This window comes from Tachyglossus aculeatus, chromosome X1, assembly GCF_015852505.1.
Source record: "Tachyglossus aculeatus isolate mTacAcu1 chromosome X1, mTacAcu1.pri, whole genome shotgun sequence".
In the NCBI taxonomy this organism is placed as follows: Eukaryota; Metazoa; Chordata; class Mammalia; order Monotremata; family Tachyglossidae; genus Tachyglossus; species Tachyglossus aculeatus.
The window spans coordinates 108,422,199-108,436,267 of record NC_052101.1 but is presented as its reverse complement, the minus strand read 5'-3'; the positions used below and the strand labels follow the sequence as shown (position 1 = coordinate 108,436,267).

At 45.1% G+C, this 14,069-nt stretch overlaps 1 pseudogene; it reads left to right on the top strand.

Moving 5' to 3' along the window:
• Positions 1-5,420: 5,420 nt before the first annotated feature.
• LOC119949899 lies at positions 5,421-13,502 on the top strand (annotated as a pseudogene).
• The last annotated feature ends 567 nt before the right edge of the window (positions 13,503-14,069 follow it).

Sequence of the window (14,069 nt, the reverse complement as noted above, 5' to 3'; positions counted from 1 at the left end):
CTTTCCCCCTTCAAAACTCTACTAAAAGCTCACCTCCTCCAGGAGGTCTTCCCGGACTAAGTCCCCCTTTTCCTCTGCTCCACCTCCCCTCCCCATCACCCCAACTCCCTCCCTCTGCTCTACCCCGTCCCTGCCCCTTGTGTGTATATATGTACATATTTATAATTCTGATTATTTTATTAATGATGCATATATGTCTATAATTATATTATTTATATTGATGTTATTGATGCCTGTTTACTTGTTTTGATGTCAGTCTCCCCCCTTCTAGACTGTGAGCCCCTTGTGGGCAGGGATTGTCTCTATCTGTTGCTGAATTGTACTTTCCAAGCACTTAGTACAGTGCTCTGCACCCAGTAAGCGCTCAATAAATGCGATTGAATGAATGAACCTTCTGGGCAATGAGACTTACACCCTGGTATCGGGGGAGTAAGAAAGACTCTGGTCCTGCCACAGTGGAGAGAGCAGATGGGGCCTACTATCCATGTCAGCTGAGGCAGAGCCAGGACCGGGGCTCATGAAAAGAGCAGAGGTTCCTCCTTCTCAGGTGGGACGCCTGTTCATTCCATCCTTAGGGATAGTTAGGCTCCATAATCCTCAGTTCAGATTGGGGTAGCCAAGTTGGGTGATCACTGGGCTGTGCTAGGCTCGTGTTTCAGAAGACAAGCTTCCATTTTAGAGCCTCCATTCTAAAATGAAAAATGCAAACGTTGATGGGGAGTCAATTATCTGGTTTCCTTCCAGCTTTCATCTCTCTCTCACAGAACTACAGTGTGCCAAGCACAGTCCTCTTACGAGCCACAGAAGCCTGCCTATGCTGCTGGGCCATTCCTGTGCCTGGCCACATTAGTGACAGGAGCGTGACACTCCTTCTGACAGCTCTGCCCTTTAGCTTTCCAAGCTGAAGTCTCTATTAATGCACTCTGCCCCATGAGCCTCGAGCAGCAATGGAAAACCATTTTATCCTCCCCCTTGGAACATTGCACAGTCACGGTAGGAGGGCTGGGAGTTGACTGAAGAGGAAAAGGGGGTAATCTCTTGAATCAGTTTGTAGCCGAAAGCACAACGTTGCCTCTTTGGAATAAGAAAACCTAGAGCTTCCCTAAATATTTCTCTCCTGTTACCTGGGCCATGGTACTGAATTCTTCCAGGTAAGGATGGCCTGGGCCTGGGTCTCTGGCTGACATCTAGATCCATGGCCCAGCAAATGTGTTGAGGCCGTGATCGGAGGCTGGGAGCCAAGCTGGCTTTCAAATCTGAATCCTCCATCTACTGTGATCAGCAATACTAAGCTGGGGTAAAAGGAGGAAGAGGATCATCATCATCATGGCATTTGTTAAGCACTTACTTTGTGCCGGGCACTGTACTAAGTGCTGGCATGGATAAAAACAGATCAAGTTGGACACAGTCCCTGTTCCTCACAGGGCTTACAGTCTTCATCCCCATTTTACAGATGAGGTAACTGAGGCAGAGAGAAGTTAACTGACTTGCCCAAGGCCACATGGCAGACAAGGATCTGTTGTAAACCCAGGGAAAAATCCTCTGGGAATGAGTCTGGAAAAGATATCAACACGTTAGAGCATAATAATAGTTCTGAGTCTGAATCCCACCTTTTAATCAATCAATCAATCAATCAATCGTATTTATTGAGCGCTTACTATGTGCAGAGCACTGTACTAAGCGCTTGGGAAGTACAAATTGGCAACACATAGAGACAGTCCCTACCCAACAGTGGGCTCACAGTCTAAAAGGGGGAGACAGAGAACAGAACCAAACATACCAACAAAATAAAGTAAATAGGATAGAAATGTACAAGATAAATAAATAAATAAATAAATAGAGTAATAAATATGTACAACCATATATACATATATACAGGTGCTGTGGGGAAGGGAAGGAGGTAAGATGGGGGGATGGAGAGGGGGACGAGGGGGAGAGGAAGGAAGGGGCTCAGTCTGGGAAGGCCTCCTGGAGGAGGTGAGCTCTCAGCAGGGCCTTGAAGGGAGGAAGAGAGCTAGCTTGGCGGAGGGGCAGAGGGAGGGCATTCCAGGCCCGGGGGATGACGTGGGCCGGGGGTCGACGGCGGGACACGCGAGAGCGAGGTACAGTGAGGAGATTAGCGGTGGAGGAGCGGAGGTTGCGGGCTGGGCAGTAGAAGGAGAGAAGGGAGGTGAGGTAGGAGGGGGCGAGGTGATGGAGAGCCTTGAAGCCCAGGGTGAGGAGTTTCTGCCTGATGCGCAGATTGATTGGTAGCCACTGGAGATTTTTGAGGAGGGGAGTAATATGCCCAGAGCGTTTCTGGACAAAGATAATCCGGGTAGCAGCATGAAGTATGGATTGAAGTGGAGAGAGACACGAGGATGGGAGATCAGAGAGAAGGCTGGTGCAGTAGTCCAGACGGGATAGGATGAGAGCTTGAATGAGCAGGGTAGCAGTTTGGATGGAGAGGAAAGGGCGTATCTTGGCAATGTTGCGGAGCTGAGACCGGCAGGTTTTGGTGACGGCTTGGATGTGAGGGGTGAATGAGAGAGCGGAGTCGAGGATGACACCAAGGTTGCGGGCTTGTGAGACGGGAAGGATGGTAGTGCCGTCAACAGAGATGGGAAAGTCAGGGAGAGGACAAGGTTTGGGAGGGAAGACAAGGAGCTCAGTCTTCGACATGTTGAGCTTTAGGTGGCGGGCGGACATCCAGATGGAGATGTCCTGAAGGCAGGAGGAGATGCGAGCCTGGAGGGAGGGGGAGAGAGCAGGGGCAGAGATGTAGATCTGGGTGTCATCAGCGTAGAGATGATAGTTGAAGCCGTGGGAGCGAATGAGGTCACCAAGGGAGTGAGTGTAGATTGAGAACAGAAGGGGATCAAGCACTGAACCTTGGGGAACCCCCACAGTAAGAGGATGGGAGGGGGAGGAGGAGCCTGCAAAGGAGACTGAGAAAGAACGACCGGAGAGATAAGAGGAGAACCAGGAGAGGACGGAGTCTGTGAAGCCAAGGTCAGATAGCGTGTTGAGGAGAAGGGGGTGGTCCACAGTGTCAAAGGCAGCTGAGAGGTCGAGGAGGATTAGGACAGAATATGAGCCGTTGGATTTGGCAAGCAAGAGGTCATTGGTGACCTTTGAGAGGGCAGTTTCCGTGGAATGAAGGGGACGGAAGCCAGACTGGAGGGGGTCGAGGAGAGAGTTGTTGTTGAGGAATTCTAGGCAGCGCGTGTAGACAACTTTTAATGGGAGGAGGGAAAGCGGAGGGGAGAGGAAAGGGAAGAAAGAGGAATGTGCTAAGGGATATGCTATATCTAGGGGCATTTAGTATTTGGCTGCCCTGAGGAAGGAAAAATTTCCTGTCCCTCCCATTTCATAAGACATCAGCATATCATACTCTATGTGCACACAACAGAAAGGAGTGATATTCATCTGAAAGATTATTTGAACCCCCAAATCTAGATTTTCCCCCATGAGGAGTCCCTGACCTCCAGAAGTCTACACAGGTACTACTACCAACTTGGGCTGAGTATTTTACCTATTTTTTAAGTGCCAACATGCCACCAACCCCTCTGACCATGTGCCTCAAGCTGATAAGCCCAGGGATAATACCTGCTTCACTCTACCTCACAGAAATGTTGGGAGGACAAAATGAAATATGGAATCACTTTGAAAAAAATTAAAAACTGGGCTATGCAGATTCAAAGTATACTTTATCCCCACTTTGCAGCTATGGAAATGGAGGCACAGAGAGGTTACGGGATTTGCCTAAAGTTGCCTAGCAGCAGGTGGGTGATAGAGCTGAGACTAACCCCATGTTAAACTCCCACTCCTCCATGTTGTTGAAGCTCACTTACTGTCTCTATCATCATCATCAGTCATCATCATCATCACCATGAGTGGTGGGGCATAGTGAAAAGAGCATGGGCCTGGGAGTTAGAAGATCTGGGTTCTAATCCCAGCTCTGCCACTTGCCTGCTGTGTGACCTTGTGCAAGTCACTTAACTTCTGTGTGCTTCAGTTTCCTCATCTATAAAATGGGGATTCAATGCCTGTTCTCCCCTACTTGTACTGTGATCCCCATGTTGGACAGGGACCATGTCTGACCTGACTAACTTCTTTCCACCCCAACATTTAGAACTGTGCTTGACACATAGTAAGTGCTTAACAAGTATCATATTAATAATCACAATCATCATTGTCATCATCCCCCTTGTCACCCACCTTCTAGGAACTGATTCACCTAACTGTAATGCGTGAACTCTAAAAAACAAATTCTAAACCAACCTGAGGCCTTGGGAAATGCAGTTCAGACTCTAGCAGTGATTTCTGGAACCCTGGAGCTCCTGAGCATTTTCACCAGGTTTCTACTCCAATAGTTCCCTACTCTCTCCTTATCTCCTCTTTTCCCATCTGCAGCTTCTTCCCAGAGTCCCCCAGCAGCCCAGTTGTGATTGACTGAGCATGCCTTCTCAGGAATTCGGCTCAGCCCAGGGTTGGAAGGAACAGGGTTGTACTCAGAGCGAATATCAGAAGCCCGGCTCCCATGAGAATTGAAATATCTGTGTGGATCTTGCAGGGATCATTATCCCAGGTGACTTGGGGGAGTTGTTAGTATCCAAGCAGAGGCAACTCACTGTAACCGGCCCCACAAGGGGCCCCCTCAACAGAAGGCAACTGGTCAGTGGGGCTTTTCAGGGTTTCTTCCCTGATTTTATTTATTCTCATGTGCTTTCAATGGGATACATTAGCAACCTGCTGAGAACTTAGAAACGCTCCAACAAATAACTGTTTCTTGCATGGACGCTCCTCAAACCCCTCTTCTCATTATTTCCAGAAAATTTTCCAAATTGCTGTATTGTCCATGATACCCAAATTATAAGGTCACTCATGGATTCCTCGAGTTGGCAATAATAATGATGGTATTGAGTGCTTACTATGTGCCAAACACTGTTCTAAGTGCTGGGGCGGATACAAGGTAATCAGGTTATCCCCCGTGGGGCTCACAATCTTAATCCCCATTTCACAGATGAGGTAACTGAGGCACAGAGAAGTTAAGTGACTTGCCCAAAGTCACACAGCTGATAAATGGAGGATCCAGGATTAGAACCCACAACCTCTAACTCCCAAGCTCGTGGTCTTTCTACTAAGCCACATTGCAACGATGTGAATGAGTAGGTCTGATTGTTAGGATCCTGTTATTTACATTTGGAGGGGAACAAAAGGCTCCTGAGAAACTTGAATAGATTATTAAAAGCTCATTGTTTAGGAAGATGCTTAAGAACCTTCTGCAATAGCAAACAGCTCTTTAAATTTATTTGGATGATTTTCAGTGGCGATGCATCTGCAACAAATGAATTCAATTTTCTTGAAATGATCCATTGTTTTAAGTAACATGTGGAGAAGCATTTTACTTCTCCTATTTTACAGACCACAAATTAGCAATGGGCCAGTCAGAAAAGATTTTGATGTTCCATTTGAAAGCAACCAAATGTCACCCAGGGAGTATGTGAATTACAGCGTTGCCATTGTACTCTGCCTTCTTCTTAAACAGAGATAGTTGTTCTGTAATAACAATGTAACTAACAGCCCTTCTAAAGTTTATTTGGGAACCACTTGCATCTAAATACAGTAGTTCCAAGAATAGTTATCCTGTTCTGTCCAAGTATAATGAAACTTTAAGATTGCCCGTTTTCCCCAAAAGAAACAAAAGACTCTGTGTAGTAGAAACATTGTTTTATAGAGGATTAAAGTGCAAAACTCAGCACCCTCCATTAGTTCACATGAGCCCACCAAAATCGAAAAGCCACCTTTACTCAATACCTTGGAATGTCTGCTCATGAAGACCCAAAGTCGCTGGTCACAAAGAAGCTCTTGGGATTCTGTTCCTTGGATACCTTGGGCCCTCTTTGCCTCCTCCTGGCTCTCTCAGGCAGTTGGAGAATAGAAGATGGAGTCTCCCATCAGGAATGATGGACGGGCTTTGGCCCAGATACTTCAGGGTTGGGAACCAGCGTAGAGATAGTGATTGCAGTGCTAATAGTTTGTGCAGTGCCACTAGCTCTCTCTCTCTTCCCCTCCACTAGTGTTCCCCCTGGGGCATGGGGTGCAACCAGCAAGTAGTTAGGCAGGGGTGCAGCACACCACCATGAAGTGCACGTGTAGTCATTGCCCAACTTAGCCAGCCTCGGGCCAAATGGGGATTAGAACTCAGGTTTCTTGATTTCCAAAGCAGTACTTTTCACAGGACCAACAGCAGGACTGACTGGCCAATAGATAGCATTGCTAATTGCCACCCTTATTAACTGCCCATGTTGGGGAAAGGTTCTAAAAATCCAGCACAAACCTCTTGAATATTAATAGAAATTAGCACAATATTACCATCAGGGTTACAGAACACTACAGAAGTTCCAGCCATTGAAGATTAGAGTTGATGTTTTGGCCAGAAGCACTGCTCAAGAGGAGGAAGAAAAAAGTCCCCAAATGAGGTTAGTTCTAACCTTGAAATGAACTTCTTGCTGTTTTTTTCAGCCTTCTAATTCAGCTTCCCAGCAAGATGGCAGCTTGTATATTGTTTCTATTTCCCTCATCTAAATAAGCATCACACAGTCCTTACTGCTTGCACCCCGACTCATGTAGACCGACTGTCAGATTAAAACACTTTTATATCCTCCCCCCGCAGTATGTGCCTGCTTCATTTTTAAGAGCCGCATTTCTCGGGGTCGGGCTGCTGTGTAAAGAATCTGATTCCAATTGTTTGGCTTTTGGCATCGCATTTTAATGCAATCAGCTGCAGCATAGGAAGACTTGTCAGTTTTGCAATTTGCCCAAATATCAATAGGCTGTTGAACTTTGATGCTGCAGCTGCTTGAAATCAAGTGCGGGAGGCCTCTTGAGAATGTGCACATCTATTTATTGATATCATTTTGGGCATGAAATTAGTAGCATGAGTTCCACGATGCATGCTTCTCTCGGCCCAATAAATATGTTTGCTCTGTAAATAAAAGCTCTTGGCAAATTGAAAAACTAAAATGATTATCCACTTGATATTAACCCTCAGGTGACAAGCTGGGGATCACTTTGGACCCCAAGACCAGTCTGAAAAACTGTGATTGCCAAGAATTTATCAATGGTTACAGCTATTCTTGCAAATGCCTTTTGAAGTACAGCTTCTCTTTTAGAGAAATACATGGAAATATACAGAAATGCAATGAATGGGTTTTTTGTACTGTTGCATTGTACTCTCCCAAGTGCTTAGTACAGTGCTCTGCACACAGTAAGTGCTCAATAAATATGATTGATGGATTACACAGATGGGCATTTGAATTGTTCACTTATTAATTCATTTTAGAATCACAAGGTCCATGTCCCTGCCACTTCCCATTTTCCCTTATTGGCCGGCAATTTGAACCTACCTTCTTGATATAATGGAAATGTAGTCCTTTTCTTTAAATTACATTATTGCCAACCATTAATTGATTGCTGATTACAGCTTGTTTTCTGCCTTTCTTTGAACATTCAAACGAAAACCTAAATTTTACTGACAGCCTGTGTTTACAAAGTTATGAAGTGGAGTCACTGATCTCTGCCTGCCGAGGCAAACATTCTATCAAGAATTTCAACCACCCAGAGTTTAAGAATCCCAATGGAAAAGCACATCACCTTCAGCAGAGAGAAAACCTTACTGACGGATGCTTGTCAAGCACCCTATCAATCTTGTTCTCCTGAGCCCATTAAAAACAAGTCAAATCCCACTGTCTCATTTATTTTCATAGCTAGAGGTTTGACATTAAGCTATGATCTCTTTTGATCACCCATATATGCATGAGACCCTTTGAATTGGGAGGCTAACTAGTTGATGCTTCTGTATGCTATGTTGCTAACTACAGGGCTGTGATTGTGGGCTGTAGCTGTGTATCTCTGTCTTGTCCCAGGGTGGGGCAAATTTTTAAAATCTCTGATGGTGGAAACAAATTATCTGTATCCTCAAGGTGGATTGAGTTACCCACAGAGCACGAAGCCCTCTACTAGGTGCTAGAGGACAAGCAGAAGAAGCAGAAGAGGGTGCTCATTCAACCCACATTTTTTATCTATCACCAAATCCTGTTGGTTCCATCTTCACAACATTGCTAAAATCCACCCTTTCCTCTCTGTCCCAACTGCTATCATGCTGATCATTCATTCAATTGTATTTATCTTATCCTGCCTTGACTACTGAATCAGCCTTCTCACTGACCTCCCTGCCTCCTGTCTCTCTCAATTCCTGTCCTTTAGAGAAGCAGCATGGCTCAATGGAAAGAACACGGGGTTGGGAGTCAGAGGTCAAGGGTTCAAATCCTGGCTCCGCCAACTGTCAGCTGTGTGACCTTGGGCAAGTCACTTAACTTCTCTGTGCCTCAGTTACCTCATCTGTAAAATGGGGATTAAGACTGTGAGCCCCACGTGGGACAACCTGATCACCTTGTATCCTCCCCAGTGCTTAGAACAGTGCTTTGCACATAGTAAGCACTTAACAAATGCCATCATCATTATTATTATTACACTCTGCTACCCAGATCATTTTTCTAAAAGAAAGTGTTCAGTCCACATCTCCCAACTCCTCAAAAACCTCCAATAGTTGTCCATCCACCTCTGCATCAAACAGAAACTCAATACCATGGGCTGTAGAGCACTTAACCACCTTGCCCCCTCCTACCTCACCTCACTGATTTTTTACTACAACCCAGCCCACAAGCTTTGCTCCTCTAATGTCAGCTGATTCTTTGTACTTCTGTATAGACCCCTTGCCCATATCCTGCCTCTAGCCTAGAATTCCCTCCATCCCCCTTCACATCCAACAGACCACCACTCTCGCCACCTTCAAAGTCCTCTGAAAATTACATCTCCTCCAAAATGCCTTCCTAGACTAAGCCCTAATTTCCACCTACCTGCCTCCCCTCTGCATCTCCTATGCAATTGGCTATGTTCCTCTTAAGCACTTTGATATTCACCCCAGCCCCACATCACTTGTGTACATATCCTTATACTCTACTATTTTCCCTATCTATAATCTATTTTAATGTCTGCCTCCCCCTGTAGACTGTAAGCTCCTTGAGGGCAGGGATCATGTTTACCAACTCTATTGTATTGTACTCTGCTTAATAAATGCCATCATTATTATTATTACTCTCCCAAGAGCTTAGTATAGTGCTCTGCACATAGCAAGGACTCAATAAATACCATTGAATAAGTGATTGATCCCTACCCTTGAGCAGTTTGCCATCAGATGAAGGAGACAGTGTTGATGTAGGTTAATGTATATTATAGGTACAATACTTATTATTAAAGGAGAAATCAGCATGGTCAGTCTGTGTTGACTGCACATCATCTCCAAGGTTCTGGGTGGGCTGAGAAACCCTGAAAGTGTCCACTTGATCCTTCCCATTTTCCTAAAGCAAGGAAATGAAAAAGCCATATTTGGTCCTGAACCTTCCTTGAAGATGCATTCTGCCTTGCTCAGGAAGGATGAAATGAGGAAGAAAAATGTAGAGTCCCAGGAAGAGGTCCAGAGGACTAGGTCTGTCATGAGACCCAATTACCTTCTGTCTACCCCAGAGCTTAGTGCAGTGCTTGGCTCCTAGTAAATGCTTAACAAATGCTACAAAATTATTACTATCATTATTATTAAAGAGGGAAAAAGTCAAACCAAACTATTCTTGGGGAACAAGAGTGTGGGGACAGTAGGACATAAGAAGGGGCAGCTTCGGTCCCTGTCCTGGGAGTTGATCTCAGTTTCACTGTCCTTATCAGTTCTTCAGCTCCATTCTTGCTGGGTTAGAACTTAGTTGGGTGGTGAGAACTGTTATTGGGGGTGGAGTCTTTGTCTCAGAGACTCCCATCTGCTCTGTCTGGCTGGGCTCCACCTCGGCACTGTCAGCCAGGAGACAGGGCCAGGAAATGGCCCAACACCTGCTGCCAGCATCCAAATGGAGGTCAGTGGCTGAGCTGGGCATCATCTCAGACTCTTGGGAAGCCCCTGAGGTTCTGCTGCTTAGGCTATGCATCTCTGTGGTTAAACTGGGTAAGGAAAGACCTGGGTCCTAGCCCCTGCTCTGCCCGCATTTTCCTGGGTCACCTTGAGCAAATCGCTTAACTTCTCTGAGCCTCAGTTTCCTCACATGTAAAATGGGGTTTTAATATCTGTTCTCCCTCCTACTTTGATTGTGAGTCCCCTGTGGGACAAGGACTGGGTCCAACCTGATTATCTTTACCCCAGCACTTAGTACATCCATCAGTGGCATTTTACATTGTACACTCCCAAGAGCTTAGTACATGCTTTGCACTCAATAGGCACTCAGAATATACAATTGAATAGTGTTTGGCACATAGTAAGGGCTTAACAAATGCCAGTGTTTGTAGTTGGAGAAGCAGCGTGGCTCAGTGGAAAGAGCCCGGGCTTTGGAGTTAGAGGTCATGGGTTCAAATCTCAGCTCCGCCACTTGTCAGCTGTGTGACTTTGGGCAAGTCACTTCACTTCTCTGAGCCTCAGTTCCCTCATCTGTAAAATGGGGATGAAGACTGTGAGCGCCCCGTGGGACAACCTGATCACCTTGTAACTTTCCCAGCACTTAGAACAGTGCTTTGCACATAGTAAGTGCTTAATAAATACCATAATAATAATAATTATTATTATTTCTATATCAGTAAAATGTAAATAACAATTCCCCTCCTTTCCTTCCTCCCTTCCAAGGAGAAAGTAAGACGAATGAATTCATAGATATTCAGGGTATACAGAGATCCAAGGTATTATTTTATATTCCCTACAAAACAATCTTTCATTTTAAAGATCTAACTGGGATCCAAGTCACCTTCTGAATCTTTAAACCCAGAGCACAAGTCTGGGTAACAGGAGATCTGGGTTTTATTCCAGATCTGCCATTGTGCGCAATGTTCCTTAAGTGCAGGGATCATGTCTACTAATTCCCTTGTGTACTCTCAAGCCCTTCATAGTGCCATGTCTTCCTCTGTTTCATGACACTCACTGGAGGTTGACAGCCTGGATCAGCCCCTGCCTTCCCCAGGAACTACTGTCATGTGAAATTGATCCTTTGTGATGTGTCAGCAAGTCAGTGATCAATGCTTAATGACCACTATCTAGAAAGTAGGAAGTAGAGACCTGGAGATGCAAAAGATTGGGGTGAGAAACCTTGGGTGGTGGGGAGGGGGCAGAAGGGGAAGGAGAGAGTGATTGGAGGAAAAGCAAAGCAGGCAATAGAGAAGGAAACAAAGAAAGGAGTTAAAAGTCAATGCTGCATGGGAAAGTAAATAGACTACTAGGGCCAGGTTCAAAACGTAATGGGAATGAATGAGAATATGGACACACTGAGCTTCAGAGTCAGTTGTGGTCTTTCCCAGAGAGAAAGCTAACCAATCAATCAATAGCATTTATTAAGCGCGTACTTGGGCAGAGCACTGTGCCAAGTGTTTGGGAGAGTAAAATAGAAGTAAAAGGGATGATCCCTGATCTCAAGAAGCTTGTAATCTAACGGGAGAGACAAAAACATATGCATTATTTACAAATAGAGGGAGCGGGAGAGCAAAACTACAACTGGTAAGAGTAGGAAGAGGTGAATGACTAAATAAGTAAAGTCATTCATTCATTCATTCATTCAATCGTATTTATTGAGCGCTTACTGTGTGCAGAGCACTGTACTAAGCGCTTGGGAAGTACAAGTTGGCAACACATAGAGACGGTCCCTACCCAACTGCGGGCTCACAGTCTAGAAGGGGGAGACAGACAGCAAAACAAGACATATAAAATAAATAGAATAAATATGTAAAATACAAATAAAACAAATACAAATAAAAAACAAATAAAAAGTCGATCACTATATATAAAAATAATAATTATGGTACTTGTTAAAGCACTTACTTTGTGCCAGGTACTATTCTAAGCCCTGGGGTAGATACAGGTTAATCAGATTGGACACGGTCTCTATCCCACATGGGGCTCACACCCTTAATCCCCATTTTACAGTTGAGGTAACTGAGGTCAGGAGAAGTGAAGTGACTTGATCAGGATCACCCAGCAAATAAGTGATGGAGCTTGGATTAGAACCCATGTCCTTCTGACTCCCAAGCCCTTGCTCTATCCACACAGGCAACACAGCTTCTTATAGGTATGGTCGTGGATTATGAAAAAAAATAACCTTGCTGATATATTTATCCAATGAGGACAATTTTCATGAGTCCCATGAGTGCTCCTCCCACATTCCAAAAACCAGAGCACTGGTTGGACAACTTCACCAATTTTGTGAAGCAGGGTCTTGTGAAGATCCCTGACCAGAAAGCCACAGCAAGTCAACTCCTCCAGCATCCATTTGTCAAGAGTACCAAGGGAGTGTCAAGACTGCAGGACTTAATAATAATAATGATGGTATTTGTTAAGTGTTTACCATATGCCAAGCGCTGTTCTAAGTACTGGAAGCCATGGACGTGAAACTGAAATGCCAGGAAGTGCAGCACCATGAAGTGGAAGTGGGTTCTCATCCCGGCCCCACCACTTGTCTGCTGTGTGACCTTGGGCAAATACTTAACTTCTCTGTGCTTCAGTTACCTCGTTTGTAAAACGGGGGTTAAAACAGTGAGCCCATGCGGGACAAGGACTGTGTCTAACCTGATTAGCTTGTATCTACCCCCATATTTAGTTCAGTGCCTGGAACATAGTAAGAGCTTAAAAAAACATTTAAAAAACTCAGAATAAAATAAGACTGACTCAGGTAAAATGGTCCAAGCAGCTGAAGATGAGATGGACACAGTTCAAACTGCCAGCATGGTGAGTGATGTAGCCAACACCATGATAGAACAAGATGACACATTGCCATCCCAGCTGGGGAATGATAGTGGGAAGCAGTGTGGCCTTGTGGAAAGAGCATAGGCCTGGGAGTAAGAGGTCCTGGGATCTAATTCCCAGCCCTGCCATTTGTCTGCTGTGTGACCTTGGGACAATCACTTAACATCTATTTGCCTCTGTCCCCTCACCTGCAAAATGAGGGTTCACTACCTGTTCTCCCTCCCACTTAGACTGTGAGCCCCATGTGGGATCTGATGATCTTGTATCTACCCCATCTCTTAGTACAGCATTTGACACATAGTAAGCCCTTAACAAAAGACCACAATTATTAACACTAAGGAAGAAGAGAAGGAACTATAAAAAGAAGGGATGAGGCCGTGCAGCCTAAAAAAACATCTTTTCTTGAATTCTTTGAACAAAAAGAAAAACAAAATCAGATCCACAGCTGTGGAAAGAATGTACCTGGCCCAATTAAGAATACAACAGATTGGAAAGTACTAAAGGGTGGGTACCATGAATTTCTCAAGAGATGGAGTTTGGAGGAGCTCCGGAAGAGGCTCTCTGCCCTTGATCCCATGTTAGAGCAGTAGATCAAAGAGATCCACCAGAAGTACCAGTCCAAGTGCCAGCCTTCCTGGATACCACTGAAGTTAAAAAGCAATGGCAGCAGAACTTCCAACAGCCTCTGGACTGAGGCTGACGGAGCCTCCCATCCTCTGGGAATGGCAGCTCTTGGCCGTTGGCTCAATGCCAGGGCTTGGTTCTCGCTGAAATGTGTTTGCAAAACAGACAGTCACCGCATTGCTCTTGGGGTTTTCCATAGCCCCTTGATGAAATCAGGAACGGGAGCTAGTGGGCAGCTCTGATTGAGGGCCAGCTCTGTTTGGCACTTTCAAACAAAAACATGATTTTGAACCAAGGCAGCAGTCAGGATCTTAGTTCATTTACAGTTGGGAAAGTTTTAGTTTCTTCAAAAGCAGCGTGGGAAGCAGCATGGCCTAGGAGTCATAGGACCTGGGTTCTAATCCCAATTTAACGATTTGTTTGCTGTGTGGCCTTAGGCTAGTCAATTAACTTCTCTGTGCCTCAGTTCTTACATCTGTAAAATGGGGATTCAATACCTCTTCTCCTTCCATTTAGACTGTGAGCCTCATGTGGGACAGGCACTGTGTCCAATCTAATTATCGTATATCTACCACAGCGCTTAATGCATTGCTTGTCACATAGCTAACTCTTAACAAATATTATCATCATCATCATC